We start from the raw sequence: 16203 nt of genomic DNA on the forward strand, positions 1-16203 counted from the left end.
AGGGTGATTGAGGGTGAGGAGGGTGTTGGAAAGGTGCAAAAAGCTGCAGCTTGGATCCAAAGAGTCATTCGACTCAAAACATGAACTCTGTTTTTATCTCTCCACAGATGCTGCCATACCTGCTGAGTTTTTCCAGCACTTTCTGTTTTTATCCTACGTTGGATCCTAGGCCAAGTGCAGCTGCCCTTATTCCCTTGCTTGAACTCCTCCTCTGTCTTCAGAGCTATAGGTCATTGGAAGACCCTATGGAAAGCCCCCACTAAGCACTGTGGTTACTGCTGAAAAAACAGCTGCTGTCTCCAGCAATGCTATGGGAAAAACAATCTGCAGGATAAGTCTTGCATTGCCAAAAGGCGGGAACAGAAAACTGCAGAAAGTATTGCGGCTTGAATAATACAGAAACTGAAGTATGAAAAAGGAAAAACAAAAGAAATCAAACTTGCAAATGACATTTCAAACGATCCAAATTCTCAAGGACAGAGGACTGAAGTGTCCATTTTATATACACAAGCCAGTGTATAGGAATGGACAGGCCAGAAACATCTTGCAATTCAATGTGGCACATATGTAAGTAAGAATGAGGTTCGTGCACGATCCGAAAAAATAACTGAAAACTTTAGATCACAAGGTTGGCTAGTACTGAATCTACTTCTAAATGAATCGCCAAGCTAACAATGGTTGGTTGTGGAGATCTGAAACCTTTCTGCAGGAAAGCGAAGTTCAATGTAACTGCAAATATCTCTCGCAAGGTGGGAATTCTCTTTCACTGTTTTTGAGCAATATCAAGATGAAGTGGAGTACTTTATACTGAAAATGCTCCTTAGTGCACTTTCCTCTTACTTTAATTTAAAAGCCACTCTGAACAAATTACAGTATAGACCTTAAAACAGTCATACTATATAAATGCCACCAGTTTCAACAGTGCTTTTTGAGCTGTATAACACTGCATGGTTATTCATTGTGCATTTTAAAGTGTGCCTATGACAAAGGGTAGAATTTTCCCCCCATCAGGGGGTTTGAGTGGGGGCAGGCGCGAACCCGATCGGCGCCCCCGATCGGGTCCACGCCGCCATTTTACGTGGGCGGGCAAATTAAGGCCTGCCCAGCGTGACGCGTGCCTGGAAGCACTGAGCACTACCTGTGCGAGCGGGGTGGATTCCCTGAGTTGTGGCCTGCGGCACAGAGGTGCCTCAGGGAGATTAGTTTATGGTTTAAACATTTAAATAAAGAAATTAAAAACTTTTAAAACATGTCCCCTCATGTGACAGTGTCACTTGAGCTGGGACATGTCAAAGGATTTTTTAAAAAAACCTTATTGAATTTATAAACACTTCGTGAAACCTCATCCTGCCCGTGGATGAGGTTCCATGAAAAATGCGAAGGCTGCCTGGGCTCTTCGCCCACCCACCAACCTTAAGGTTGAATGGGCAGCTCATTTTATTAGTTTTTAATAAAGTTTTTAACAGGCCTTAGTAGCCCTTTGGCAGTTTGGCGGGTGCGCAGCTGACTCCGCTGCGTGCCTGCCAAACTGAAAATCTAAATCAAAAACAGAATTACCTGGAAAAACTCAGCAGGTCTGGCAGCATCGGCAGAGAAGAAAAGAGTTGACGTTTTGAGTCCTCATGACCCTTCAACAGAACTGAGTAATATTAGGAGAGGGGTGAAATATAAGCTGGTTTAAAATCTAAATGTTGCGCGGTAACGTCGGGAGGCCTGCCCGACATCACCGCGCGTCATTTTACTTGTCGGCGAGCGGGCTCCGCCCCCGCTCGCCGACCCAAAAATTCTTCCCAAAGTCACAGAAAAAGGTTACTCCAGAAATCATAATTTAACCATTCAAAACTAATTATACCAAAATAAAATAATTTTACTCCACACCCTTTATTACAATGTTATAGATTTAAAGTTATATTACTCTATGTAAAGACAAATTATCACAAATCTGTACCATCAGAGTCCAGCTTTATTTATTTTGATAGATATTGAGTAACGTGGGTGGATTACCTTAATATTATTTAATGAAGCACTGAATCTTTATTTATTGCTGCATCTTTTACTTATTATCTGTTGGGCGAACGCTCACATTGCACAAGTAACTGGGAGCCTACTCTCAGAGATAAGCCATTGGGAATGCATCCTGAGTTCAAACAAACATGTGGTAGACATGCTGTTCCAATAGATAAATAATTTACTTTGTAACAGTTAGAAAAATTTGAAGTGGATAGTTTGTTGCACTGACATATTATTGGTAATGTGTGGGCAGAAGTGAAAGCTAATGGGGTGGTCTCTTCCCAGGGAACTAGTCAATGAGAGCATCTGTGGAGGTGTCTCCCTGTCTAAAAGAACGCTGTGGGTCTGGGACAGAAGGGAGATAGGGAAGGGGGAAACAAATAAGGAAAGTGGTAAGACTTAAAACTACTGATATTTTAAGTCCTAAACAAAATACTGAGTTCACTAAATCAATTAGGTAATAAACCCTTTTTGTCATCTTTCTGGAGAAAAGGAATAATGTGTAGCTCAGAGTTTAGATTTGCTACAAATTTATAGGGAAGAATTTTTCCTACGGTGGTCAGGCTGGGCGGGAACGGAGCCGATCGCCGCCCATGATCGGTTGTGCAATGCCATTTCATGTGGGCGGGACAATTAAGGCCCGTCCAGTGTAACGTACGGCCGGTAGTGCTCAGCGCTACCTGCGCGGGTGGGGGGAGGAGGGAGAGTCGGGGCCTGCACTCCTTTGCGTATGCGGGTGAAAGAGCGCAGCAATCTCCCTGAGGCACACAGCTGCTTCAGGGAGATTGAATGGATTATAACACTTTTTGATAAATAAAGTAAAAATTTATTTAAGCATGTCCCCTCAGGTGACAGTGTCACATGAGCTGGGATATGTTTGTGAAGTTTGGAAAATTTTAAAATTTATTTTATAAAAGCTTAGGAAACCTCATTCTGCCCGTGGATGAGGTTTCCTGAAAAACACGAAGGCCACTTGGGCTCTTCGCCAGCCTGCCAACCTTAAGGTTGGACGGACAGCGTTCTTAACAAGTTTAATTACTTTTTTAATGGCCTTAATAAGCCGTTCACATTTCGGCAGGCCGCAGCCTCCTCCGGCACGCACCCGCCAAATGAAATATCGAGTTGACGCGGGACGCACATCATCACGCATCATTTTATGCGTCAGTGTGTCGGGCCCGCAACTGCACACCGACGGCAAAATTCTGCCAAAATAGTTCCTACCTTTTGGGCACTATTCAATGTGAGGAATCTAATTTTGTGACTGACCAATTTCAATGCATGTCCAAGCAAACCATCCCCTCCCCTTAAAAAGTTAAATCATTCCTTCAGGATTGGATTTGCCCCAAAGGCTGATTTTTCAAAATCAATATGAACTAAATTAAGAAATTAAATCAAAGAGAAATATCCATGCAGTTCCTACCAGTCCTAGAAGCTGTCTAGTGAACTGCTAGATGGTATTTTCTTCCCTGCAGAGATGCTTCAGAACTCTGCAATCAGCAGCGAGCTGCTCAGCTAATATCAGAATTGTAGCTCAGTAAACAGTCCTACAGGTATGGTTCTGAAAAACTTGGGGGTCTGTTCTGGTATTTGCACGGCCAGTGTAGGCATATTCACATCACTCAGTAGAGCAGAAGCTGTCTTGAGCTACCAAGCAGAAGTTAGTGGCCACGTCAATTTGAAGGCAGCGAGGAAGCCCTGCAGCAAGAACCCAAAGAAATGCCTGTTGTTCGCAACTTTTGGTCCGAGTTGAGGGTTGTAGAGTCAGAAGAGGTAACATAGGTTGAGGCCATGAAGTAATTTAACACAAGTGTGACATGTTTAAATTTGATGGCAGAAGCATTGGAAATTAGATGGGCACGGACAAAGGCACTGTTTAAGACAATGGAGGTTAATTCTCAGCCTAGGAAAACAGAAGAGATTTGGAAGCTCTGGTGTGCATGATGACATCAATGGAGTAAATGCGATGGAGATAGAGAATCTGGGAGAAAAAAATGGATTCCTTACTGGAATTGAGTGTCAGGTCACTTTGCATTACCTCCCACTTTGCAGTGGATATCAGTGGAAAACCTATCCTCAAGTAGAGCAAGAGAAGTCCAGGAAGAGAAGGGAAGAGCCAGAAATGAGTCAAGGCATGTAAAATGTTCTAAATCTGCCCAGATGCGAAAGCAGCATCAACACAGTCATCAATGCAATAAGGAGTAGGACTTGACAAAAGTGCTTTCAACAACTCCAATGAAAAGACAGGCCTAGTAAATTTGGATAAAATGAGTGTGCTTAAAGGATTAATTGCTCAAGGTGAAAAGAAATTTAGCCAGGCGGAGAAGCAAGGTGATGGATAAGGATGGTTGGGCCACTGTTTAAGGAAGAAGCAGAAATCCCACAGGCCATCTTGGTGAAGGGTGGTGGTATCAAGGGGCTGTAGATTGACAATAAAGGGAGACAGTCAGAGCCTGCTGAAAACCAGAATTGGTTAAAAGTGGCAGAGAGTGTCTGAAGAGTCACAGATGTAGATGAGAAGGGCGAAGAGGCATGTGGGGGTGGAAGAAAGAATCAGGATAAGAGAAAAAAATAAGAAATGCTACTGTAAAATAAATGTGAAACAGTAAACAGTAAATAGACTTAGCTCTGCCATGGTCACAAAAAAACAACGCTAAACAGATTCTTACATCCTGAATTGAAAACCTGTGATTTTCATGGATTTTTATGCCAGTACAAAAAGGAAATCAAACTGTAGTTCTGGTTGGGAATGAAAATTATCACATTCCAGCACCATTTTTTGCATAGTGTCAGTTTTTCTATCACTGAGTTAGCAGCTCCCAAAATAAACCAGAAATGCACAGTGGAATGCCAAATAATTGCAGTAATTTGTTTCCTAATTTTAGACAGACTGAGGTGCTGTATGTTGCACCTGCAAAGTAAGATGTTATTCTTTATAAGAATGTATGTTCCAGGCAAGTCAACACATGCTTAAGAATGGAATTAAGAGGTTCTGCTGTAATAAGCATAATTTATTGCTAAAAAATGCATTGTTGTGCTTTGTTTTCTCGCAGTTTAGTAAAGTACAAATTGCAGCTTCTTAGCTACAATGTGTTGTTGTTGAAAGCTAGCAAAATATATCTTCAGAATACAGTTTAAGGAAAAGCTTACAGTCCCGATAGTCTTTGGGTAAATACAACCACTGCAGTCACCCCATACCCATACTGACAATAGCAGCCCTGACAGTCCCATGTAAACATTGTCCAAGATCACTCTCAGCAGGGATAATTGAAATTTGTTGGCAAACACAAAGCCTGTAAGGACTCTGCCAGCCAACACCCTGAGATGGATCCACATGTTGACAGTACTGACACCACTCTTTACATCCCTCATTTTCTTACTTTGACTGACTGTTCCCACCAACCCCCAGTACACCCAGGATGCCAGGCCCTTCCTTCTTCCACTTCTCCATGCCCTAGAGCCCACCATCTGTCCTCCCTTAGATCTCTCTTCCACTCCTTTATGGCCCCAACCCCACTCTAACATCCCCCCCACCCCCTCACCCTTCCTGATCCCGAACTTCAGTGCAATTTGGCATTTTCCTGCTCCCTTCCCTTGTGCATGCCACCTTTAAATGAATGTGAACTGGGTGCCACAAGATTCGTGTGCACTGCTGCCTTTATCTTGAAGGTAGGATGTAATTGAAAAAAGTTTTATGCTAATGAGTATTCATGGCATGCACATGTATTATAAGTGGGAACCCACCACAGGATGGCATGAGGCCCAACATTCTGCAAACATGCCGCTGATTTAATCTCTGCACCACAATCCACTGTTGGAAAATCGAAATTTTGGCTCCCGTCATCGGAGTCCACAGCTCCAATCATTAGCCTCCTATTCCTATAGCCCCCAGCTTGCCCACATCTCTTCCCCTCCCAATTGTCAGGTCCCATCTCTAAAGGCCACCTTTTTTGACCTCCTGTTGTTGATGTTCTCTCCTGGCTGCCAGCCAAGTTGCCCATTTGGCCAACTGCCAGATGGAAAATGGATCTAAACAATGTTAATGAGGTCCTGCCAGTAATTTCACTTTCTTTCCTCAGCCTTGGTGGGTTCTTTGGCTGTTTAATCACCTCACCCACAACCTCACCACCACCCTGAAAATTGTGGGGCCTTTATGTTTGCCTCTGTGGAAAGTTTCAATTGGAGATACTAGATGAAACCCACAATTCCAGGATGTATTTGCTACGTCTGACTGCTGAAATGTTTGGGTGTTTTTATTGTGGGCTTGCTTCCAGTGGCGCACTTTCTGGAGGCAAACCTGTAATATAAAAGAGATATAAGTGCATGTTATTTTTGTCGTTGTTGGTAAGCTAGCTTCAATGACAACTGTGCCAATTACACAGAATTACATAGAATTTACAGCACAGAAACAAGACATTCAGCCCAACCAGTCTACTCTGGTATTTATGCTCCACATGACCTCCTCCCACTCTGCTTAATACATCCCACCATATCAACATCTTCTATTCTTTTGTCTCTCATACACTTATCCAGCTTCCCATTAAATGTGTCTATGTTATTCACCTCAATCACTCTGTGTAGTATCAAGTTCCACATTCTCATCACTCTGAGTAAATAAGTTCCTCCTTAATGGATTTATTAGTGATTATTTTGTGTTTATGGCTCCTAGTTTTGGACTTCCCAGTAAGTGGAAACATCAGGCTGAATTTTCCTGACATCAGGATCATTTCTAGGGCTAGACCCTACAAGGGTCAGAGGTGTGTTGACAGTTGGAACCTTCCAGGAGGCATTCAATTAAGAGGCCACCTTCATGGGCAGGTTCCCGAGGTGGTAGGCCAAATACAAGAGCCCACAACAAAGGGCCGATAGCAGCCCCAACAGCAGAGGTGGGCTGCTAAAGCAGGCAGAGGAGGGGGAAAGTGCTTCAAATAGAGGCATTTGTGGAAGCTTTATTAATATGCTAAAACGTTGAAGTTCCACAGCTTGTAGGGCCATCAGTGCGGAGGAGAAAGCCCACCACTGCAAGGGTTATGACCAAGGTTAACAATTAATTCTTCTAGAAATGAGCCCCAGTGCTTTGCTTGCAGTTTTTTATAGGCCATATTAAGCTGCATTGCTGCTTTTAATGACATATGTATCTGTATCCCTAGCTCCCTTTGCTCCTCTGCCCTATTTAGAATCCTATTTTCCAAAGAGTAGGTTATTTCTACTACCAAAGTGCAGCTTACACCTATCTAAACTGAAATTAATTTTCCATTTACACACCCATTCTGCAAGTTTGCTAACTTCACCTGGTATTTTTCTACAGTTTTCCCCAGTATTAACTATACTCCCCAATGGATGTTGTCTGCAAATTTTGATATAGTACTTCTGATCCCTGAGTCCAAATCATTTATGTAAATTGTGAGCAACAGTGTCCAGCACTAATCCCTGTGGGTCACTACTTCCCACTTTCTCCCAGTCTCTCTGTTTTCTGTTTTGTAGCCAGCTTGCTCGCCTACAGCAGGCGGTAAGAGTGTGAGAGTCTCCTGGTCAGCCAGAACCTGCAGAAGGCAAAGGCAAACCATTGCACCACTTTGCAAAGCATAACCATGAACTAACACAAGGAAGTCCAGGGTTCTCTATGTTTTCTTAGGGCATGTTATCTGAAGAAAGAGAGAGAGGCAGTTTGCTATCCATTCTGCTGCTTGTCTGCTGACTCCATATGCTCTAACCTTAGTCATACAGAAATGAATCTACTAAACGTACTTTATTGAAGGGCTTTTGAAAGACTATTAGACGAATGCATCATCATCATTGTAAGATTATTAATTAAATTAGAACTTTTGTAGTATGATCTCAGAACATTTTAACTAATTTTATGTTTTGTTTTTGGCTATTCACTAAATTGCTTCATATAACATAAAAGATACTGGGCTTCTGAGGACTGTCTTGTAGTAAGGGTGCGAAGCAGTAGAAGCAGGTATTGGGGCTGGGAGCTTATTCAGTCTAGTTAAAAAGATATATTAAATTCCACACAGCTGGGAAATTTGATTTACTGCACAAAACTAACCAGACAATACTTCCTGTTTTTAAACTTGTACGCAATTTATGTCAATGAAGCAATTAAAATACCTGGGGCTGTTTGACAAACAGGGTGCACACATTAAAGTCTAGAGTTAGTTGGTTTAATTATTGACCACTTCAAAACTGTCTAGAAATAGGAAAGGAAATACTATCTTTTGGCTCCAGGCCAAAGTCAGTTCTGTTTTCAAAGAATCTGTCACTATTCTCCATTAGGCAAGTAAAGAGCCATTTTATTAAGTTTGGCCTCATAAATAATGAATGCATAATGCACTTTTCATATCAACCCTCTTGCTAATCAACCAAATACTGTTGTCCATTTTTAAGTCATCATATGACTTCTTATGTGACAAAGAGAAAAGCAGTGACTGATAGTGAACTGACATATAATTGGCATAGTGACAGGTACAAAAATAATCTTAAAATGGGAGTTTATTTATTCCTTTGTTATAGTATTATAAGGTTGGGCTTGTTGTTTACCAGAATAGAAGCAAAAATCTATTTATAAGGATGTAAGAAAAAGGAGCAAGAGTAGGCCATATGGCTCCTTAAGCTTGCTCCACCATTCAATAAGATTATGGCTGAACTTCGACATCAAATCCACTTTCCCATATTATCCCCATATCCCATGATTCCCTCAGTGCCCAAAATGTACTGATTTCAGTCTTGAATATACTCATTGACTGAGCATCCACAGCCCTTGGAGCAGAGAATTCCAAAGATTCACAACCCTCTGAGTCCTAAATGGCTATTCGCTTATCCTGACACATTGACCCCTTATCCGAGCACAATGACCCCTAGTTCTGCACTCTCTGGCCAACAGAAACAGCCTCTCAGACTGCCCCATCAAGCCCTCTAATAATTTTATTCTTGAGTATTGCTGAAAAAAGAGGAATGTTGAAAGAGAAATGGTTGGGTACAGTCTGTAACTTGCCCATTATGAACCAGCCCATGCTTCAAAACTCAAAACAGTGTCCAACATTAGATGTGATTCTGTGATTGGACAACATTTGCTAAATAATCCTCAGTGTGCTAAGAATTACACTGACAACCAATTTAAGACTGTCAGTCAGGCATGCAATGTGGCGCATTTGTGTGTACTTGAAGCTACATATATGGGCCCTGTTCTTTGCAGGCAGAAGAATGTGTACAAACATTGCACCTGTTTCAGCTAAACAAAATAACTGACAGCCTTTCACTGACTCATTCGTCAGGGCAATGTCTCAACCAATCAGGGTCAAGCTGCCTGGTTTAAATTTCAAACCATGCTTGGCAATTAACTGTCAGTCACCATCAATTGGTGCATTCTCCATGGCAAAGCCTCTACCAATCAGAGTCCACTTGTCAACCAATCATCACTCTCTTCTCAAGACAAAAAGCTTCAACATATCCTTTTTCAGCAATAATCAAGTTCTGCATTAGTAAACGACTAATTTTATTCTTCTAAACTCTGGAGAATATAGGCCCGTTTTAATCAAGTGATATCAAAAATCTAAAAGAACAAATATTTGAATATTGTGTATTAGTGTTTTCATAAAATAAGATTTGCATTTACGCAGCAGATTTGGTAATCAGCCGTACTGTGTTCGAACTTAAAAGCAAAATACTGCGGATGCTAGAAATCTGAAACTGAACAAGGGTCATATGGACTCAAAACGTTAACTCTGTCTTTCTCTCTACAGATGGTGTTAGATCTGCTGAGTTTTTCCAGCATTTTCTGTTTTTGTGTCTGTGTTTGAACTTGTTGGTTTTACATTTCAAAATAAAGGAATAGAAATCCGACGAGTACTTTCAGTGCAAAATAGATTAAATTTGTTGAATCAGTGCAAAATATCGGGGAATTTTAAAAAGTTTTAATAATTAAAAAATTTTAATAAGTTACACCAAGCATAAATTGGGAATCTGCGATCTTTAATGCTGGTTTAAAAACCAATTCACCTGACACTAGTACCGCCCACAATACTGCCCACGTCCCTAGATCAAAATACACTGGTAGGCACATCTTAAAAGTTTTTTCATAGTAGAAATACTTAATTTACAAAGGAACAGACTACTGTATACTATTGAAACTGGTAAATGGTTCAGTATAGATTTCCAAGTTATTTTCAGTGCTTTAAAATCAGCTTGCACACAAAAATAATTTACAGGATCTACAGATCTTCCACTAAACTGCCCAGTAGTCTACTTGCCTATAGATGATTTAGATTTTTCTCTTGGTCGCAATGTGTGAACACTTGAATGGTTTCTGCCTGAGAGTTATAGTTACTGCCGGATAAAGTGATCTTCATCCTTGCTAGCAAAGCTGGCAGCAATGAACTGCCACTAAAAAGCAAAATAAAGTAATTGTGAATCAGAACTACAACAGAGAAGAAATCAGTTATAGGATGGACTTGTCTCAGAAATCAAAGGCTCCTTTCTATTTGGACATGGCTGGATATCCTGTCTTGATGTAATTCAATTCCAGCTATATTTTCAAGCGGTATTCGTAGAAGTGAAGAGTCATAAGAAGAACACGTTATTTATTACAACCTAATCTACTGTTTACAACTTGGTTAAGCTTCTGTCTTCCTTTTTTTTGGGCCAAAGGACACAAAAGCTTTCCAATTATCAGCAGAGCACAATTGGGTCTAATTATAAATATTTGTACTGATGACGGTTAGCAGAAGAGATAAATAACCCAATGGTAGGTAAACCAATTTACCACTGACACTGTTATTACTAACTAAGATTTAACACAAGACCATGGGGCAGAATTTTGCATATCCGTTGCAAAGAGCGTGTTTGGCGGCGTGAGCGGACAATATATCGAGAAGGCCAAAAGTTTGCAATCGTCCGCTCTGCCTGTCAATAGGGGACCACGTTTCCCTCCACCGGACATCAGGAACTTCATTGTAATACATCTGCATATCATTATACGCCCAGCTCGCTGGAATCATTCCCCCAAGCTGGATCATCTGAGCACGTTACGTATTTTACAACTGTACATAAGTGACATGCACCTGGCGAGTTGCACATCACTTGGGACTTCGAGGTTTGTTTGCCTAACCTACTTTGGGCAGCACTCACGGTCATCAGTACCAGGCTTCGCAGACAGCACCGCATCAGTTTTAGGGGGGCTCATGGGCAGGTCTCTACCTACCAAACTTGCCATAAGGTGGTGGTAGCTTTTCAACGGTTGCAACGCTAGGTCTTGCTTGGGGAGGGAGGAGAAGTGGCCTCAGGCAAGGGAAGAGGCTGCAGGGTGAGGGCTGTACTGGGGGAGGAGGGTAACCCAGGGTGTGTATGGGAGCACAAGTTGGTCTATGCAAGTGGCCTCAAGATGGTGAAGATTGAAGAGGCAGTCTCCAGAGGAGATGAGGCTAAATGAAGATGTGAGGTGTGTGTGAGAGAGTGAGTGGTAATGTCCCTTGAGCTAGCAGTCAATGAGATGCCAGTGAATGTGTGATTGGCTTGAGTATGAGAGTTTAGAGTGATGAGGTGGTTTCCTTACCCTGGCGGCATGGATGGGATCATTCATCCTCTTTCTGCATTGAATGGCCAACCTCTTCTTTGCAGCATTGGCACTGATCACCAGTGCCATTGCCTGCCAAGCCGGAGTGGTGAGATTGCGGGACCTCCTGCAGCCAGAGCGAGATTAGAGGATATCACAGCGGGTCTCCACGGGGTCCAAATGGTGTTCCAGCAACGTGTCACCGAATCAGGGGGCTTCAATCTTATTGCCTTTCGGGGCCATGTCTTCTGTGGAGCAGTCCTAGGCAGGAAGCACTGAGAGGTGTACAAGTGGCTACACTTTAAATACGGCACCCAGCATGTTGAAGCGGTAAGGTGACGGTGTGGCGGGTGAATGAGAGCCCGCCCGCCATCAAAACGACGTTGTTCCTGGGAATGCATGATTAATGAGGTGGGATTAGGATGATACGGGGTGGAAAGGCGCCATTGTGGCCGGCAGGTAAAAGGTTCTTTTTCCCGACCACTACCGCACTTAGTGCAAATCTGGGCCGATTCCACCCCATGGGCAGAATTTTCCGTTTGACGTACGGGGGGGGTGGGACCGCACGACAACACGTAAAATGACGCGCGGTGGCGTCGGGCGAATGTCCCGACGTCACCACGTGCCATCGCGATATTTCGGTGGGCGGGCACGTGACGATCTCCGTTGCACGCCCGCCATTAATTAATGGGCCACTTAAGGCGCTTGAGGTTCCAATTGACGGGGATTTTGCAGCGCCCATGCGATCTTTGGCTCGTCGCATGGGCGCAACAGGCAGGCAGGTAGCAAAAATTTGTATGAACCTCATCCAGGAGCGGAAGAGGGCTCAGTGGGGTCACAATTCTACAGATTTAAAACTTACTGTACGAAAGTTACTGAAACTTGCCTGTATGAGCTGGAAAAGTTCAAAAACACATACCAGCTGCTTGGACTGGACTCATAAACTTCAGGTCAGCACTTTGCAGTGAGGATTTGTTTTGGGGCCTGTCGGTTTCAGGAGGCCTCCCTGAACCTGGGAATGAGAGGTGATCTCTCCACTGGAGGCACCTCTTCTGAGGAGGAATGGAGGGCTAGAAGGGGGAGGAGGCTAGGAGTGCACATTCAGCCTCCAAGGGAGCCACCTTTGGGAGGACAGGCGCAGGCACAAGAGGCACAGGGCCAAGAGATAGTCCAAGGCGGAAGGGGCCGCAGAAGACGCCACTATCCTGCTGCCAGGGTATACAGGCGGCGAAGCAGCTACCTCAATATGTCTGAGGTGCAATGCCGAAGGAGGCTCCATCTATCAAGGGAGACACTATCTGTCAGATGATTGGGCCAGAGATCTCAGCTAACTGTGTGAGTGGACACCCCATGCCTGTGGCTCTAAAGGTCACAGCTGCCCTCAACGTCTATGCCTCTGGCTTGTTCCAGGGCTCGGTGGGTGATCTTTGTGGTGTCTCCAATCAGCTGTCTACACTTGTGTCAAGCAGCTTACAAACACTCTGTTCAGGCGTGCACTGACCTTCATCCACTACCGCTGGGACGAGGCCAGCCAGACACAGCGAGCCAGATGCTTTGCAGTGATTGCTGACTTCCCCCGTATCCAGGGTGCAATAGACTGTACACATGTGGCCTTCAAGGCGCCAGCAGGTGAGCCCGGTGCCTTCGTCAACAGGAAGGGCTTCCACTCCATGAACGTGCAGATAGTGTGTGATCACAAGCTGTACATTCTGCAAGTCTGCGCAAGGTACCCAGGCGGCTCCCACGATGCCTACATCCTCAGACACTCACAGGTTCCAGGACTCATCAGTGCTCCAGCCGGTTTTATGGACGGCTGCTGGATGACAAGAGCTACCCCCTCAGAAGGTGGCTCATGACGCCTCTCTACCATCCAAGAACAGAAGCTGAGCAGCAGTACAATAGGAGTCACGCCTCCACAAGGACTGTGGTGGAGAGAACCATCGGTCTTCTCAAAATGCGCTTCTGATGCCTGGACTGTTCCGGGGGCGCACTCCAGTACGCCCCAGATCGAGTGTCCCTGAGAGTGGTTGCATGCTGTGCTCTCCACAATCTTGCGCTGCAAAGGGGGGACGCTGTGGACGAAGAAGATGTAGTCGGAGTGGCTGCGTCTGAACACGATGAGTCCAGCAGTGAGTCCAAGGATGAGCATGCACAGGGAAATGCTGAGGGGGCAGACATTGACCTGGGCATACTCCAGGGAGGCAGGGACTCCCGGAAACCTTCAATAGCACAGCTCATATGGACCTCCAACACAAGCTTGGGCTGCAGCCTTCATACTGGAGACATTAGTGCCAAATCTGTCAGGATAGGTGCATTGACGATGGGCCCAGTCAATAAATGTCAATGACACACAAATCACTCATAACATCTCAGGAATCCATCCACCTGCCCAAGAAAAGAGGCACCCCCAGCCATTTTAGACAATCTTAATTTAATGCTTTCACAAAAGTCTCTTAACATAACACAAATAAAATGGTGTCGCTCTGCAAACACAATCAGAAGGAACTCACGGGGGGGGCCAACAAAAAACCACCAGTGATGAACCCGGGTTGTGCCTTAATTTTACGTTTGCAGGTGCTACATCTTTGTGGTGCCCCCTCGCTGGCACTGGCATCTGAGACAGCCTGTTCTCTCTGCGTCCTGTTGGCCTCGATGACCTTGGTGGACCTCCTTTGGCCCGTGGAGCCTGTGCTTACCCCACCTGGGAGGGAGCTGCCAGCTCCGCAGCTGGCATCTCCCCAATCATTTCAGCCTCATTGGGTGCCGCGGTCACTGGCAGAGGGGTGGAAGAGCTGCTGGCCTCATCCAGAGTGCCCTGATAGACCCCCACAGAGATGACAGGCAGCTGCTCCGCCAATGTGAAGTCCGTTTGGCCCTCCCTGCTCACCGTAGATGGATGGGCACTGAGGTGAGAGACCTGGTGCCCAAACCACTGCCCACACGGGCACTGACCACCTGAGGTCAATGCCGCTGTGAGGGATTGCAGGTCCGTGCGCAACCCCAGGAGCCCCTGATCTTGTCCCTGGAGCTGCCTCTCCATGAGAGTCGCCACTCTCTCCATGGAGGAAGCTTGGTGCTCATGCATGAGGCTCAATGCATTGGCTACGGTCCATGTAGACTCCTCCATCCCTGACACCAAGCCAAGCATGTATCTCCACCAGATGGTCCCGCACACCCGGCCGCATCTCATGAGTTGGCTGCATTGCGGACGACTCCAGAGGCTTATTATCAGCCACGGACTGAGTATGTGCCTGGGCCCCTGCAGTCCGCCGACTGCTGGTGCCATGGCACTCTCTGTCTCTGCCAGCTCCTCCAGCGACTGTGAAGTGCCCTCACCGCTGTGCCCCAGGACACTAGCCAAAGATCTGATGCCCACCGAGGTGCCAGTATCTGCGCTGGTGCCTGCCTGGCAGAGATGGTGTAACGCTGGTGATGTTGAGACTTCATGGCCCTCAGGTGTTAGAGGGGGCCCCTGCTGCACCGGGTCCCGGCCCTGCGCCGCTGATGCTGAAAGGAAGAGTAAGGAAATTTGATCAGTTAGCGTGCAGAAAATGTCAATGTACATGCCTGTCTCCTGGATCATCATGCGCTCATCATTCCACACGCAATAGGTAAACCATATTGGTAACATCACTCACTCAGCAACCAGCACTGCTATGGCTGGAGACTACTGGTGACGTGAGTGCTGGCCACGCATACCTGCCCATGGAACCCCAGCCTCTCCGGCTCCGGTGGACCTGGGCGCATGGCGCCTCTCCAGGTCGAGGGCCTCCTGCTCGAAGCGGCTAAGCAGCACTACCTGGGCCGGCCCACCACCAGTCCTCACCCGCTAGGCGGTGTTGTGAGAATTCTTCTCCTGGAAATGAGAAAAGAGCATTGATAAGTGATACTTGTACCGTGAATCTCTTCGTGGCCAGCCTACCCCAAGCCCAGTTAGCCATTGCAGGGGTCCAAAGCATCCTTACCCCGCCGCTGCCAAACACTCACACGAATATGCCAGATGTGTCCTTCCCATGGCCACCCCCCAAACCCACCCCCCAGGTCACATGCTGCATTCATCACACTTGGGAGCACACAGTTTAACCTGCCTCAGCAAGGTGGCACAATGACGTGGACCGCAGAGGGCAGCAGATCGATCTGTTCCACGCCACCTTGAAGACCCTCTCCCAACATGTATTACCCTGACTTCGACATGTCCTGGAGTTCGAACGCTGCACCTGGGTGTAGATCCTGCAGGCTGCCCCCACCACAGTCACGTGGGTCTCAGTCCACCACATGCTGCGGGTGTAGAGTCCATCTCATCACCACCCTCTCAGGCCGACCAACGCATAGGGAATATCTGCTGGCCTGCCCAGCTAAGGACACATGCCGTCAATGACTCATTGCATTCAGGCCAGTCAGACATGAGTGGGGCGCCCGGGCGGGGAGAAGCTTACATGATGGGTGAAGTGAACGATGCCAACATGCTACTCACCCTTCCCGTGCGCAGCAGGTCGTTGAAGCGCTTGCGACACTGGATCCATGTGCGCCGCACCATGTCGTAGGAGCTCACGACCTCCGCTGCCTCCTCCCACACATGTTTGGTCAAGTGGGAACGAGCACCTCCCGCCGTGCTGCCACCTCCTCAAGAAGGGCAGCAAGGC

General features: G+C 45.8%; 1 protein-coding gene across 7 annotated transcripts in view; it reads right to left on the minus strand.

Moving 5' to 3' along the window:
• fggy (FGGY carbohydrate kinase domain containing) overlaps positions 1-16203 on the minus strand; it is a 371941-nt gene that overhangs the window by 221816 nt on the left and 133922 nt on the right. The window lies entirely within an intron of this gene.

This window comes from Cetorhinus maximus, chromosome 17 (assembly GCF_964194155.1).
Source record: "Cetorhinus maximus chromosome 17, sCetMax3.hap1.1, whole genome shotgun sequence".
NCBI lineage: Eukaryota > Metazoa > Chordata > Chondrichthyes > Lamniformes > Cetorhinidae > Cetorhinus > Cetorhinus maximus.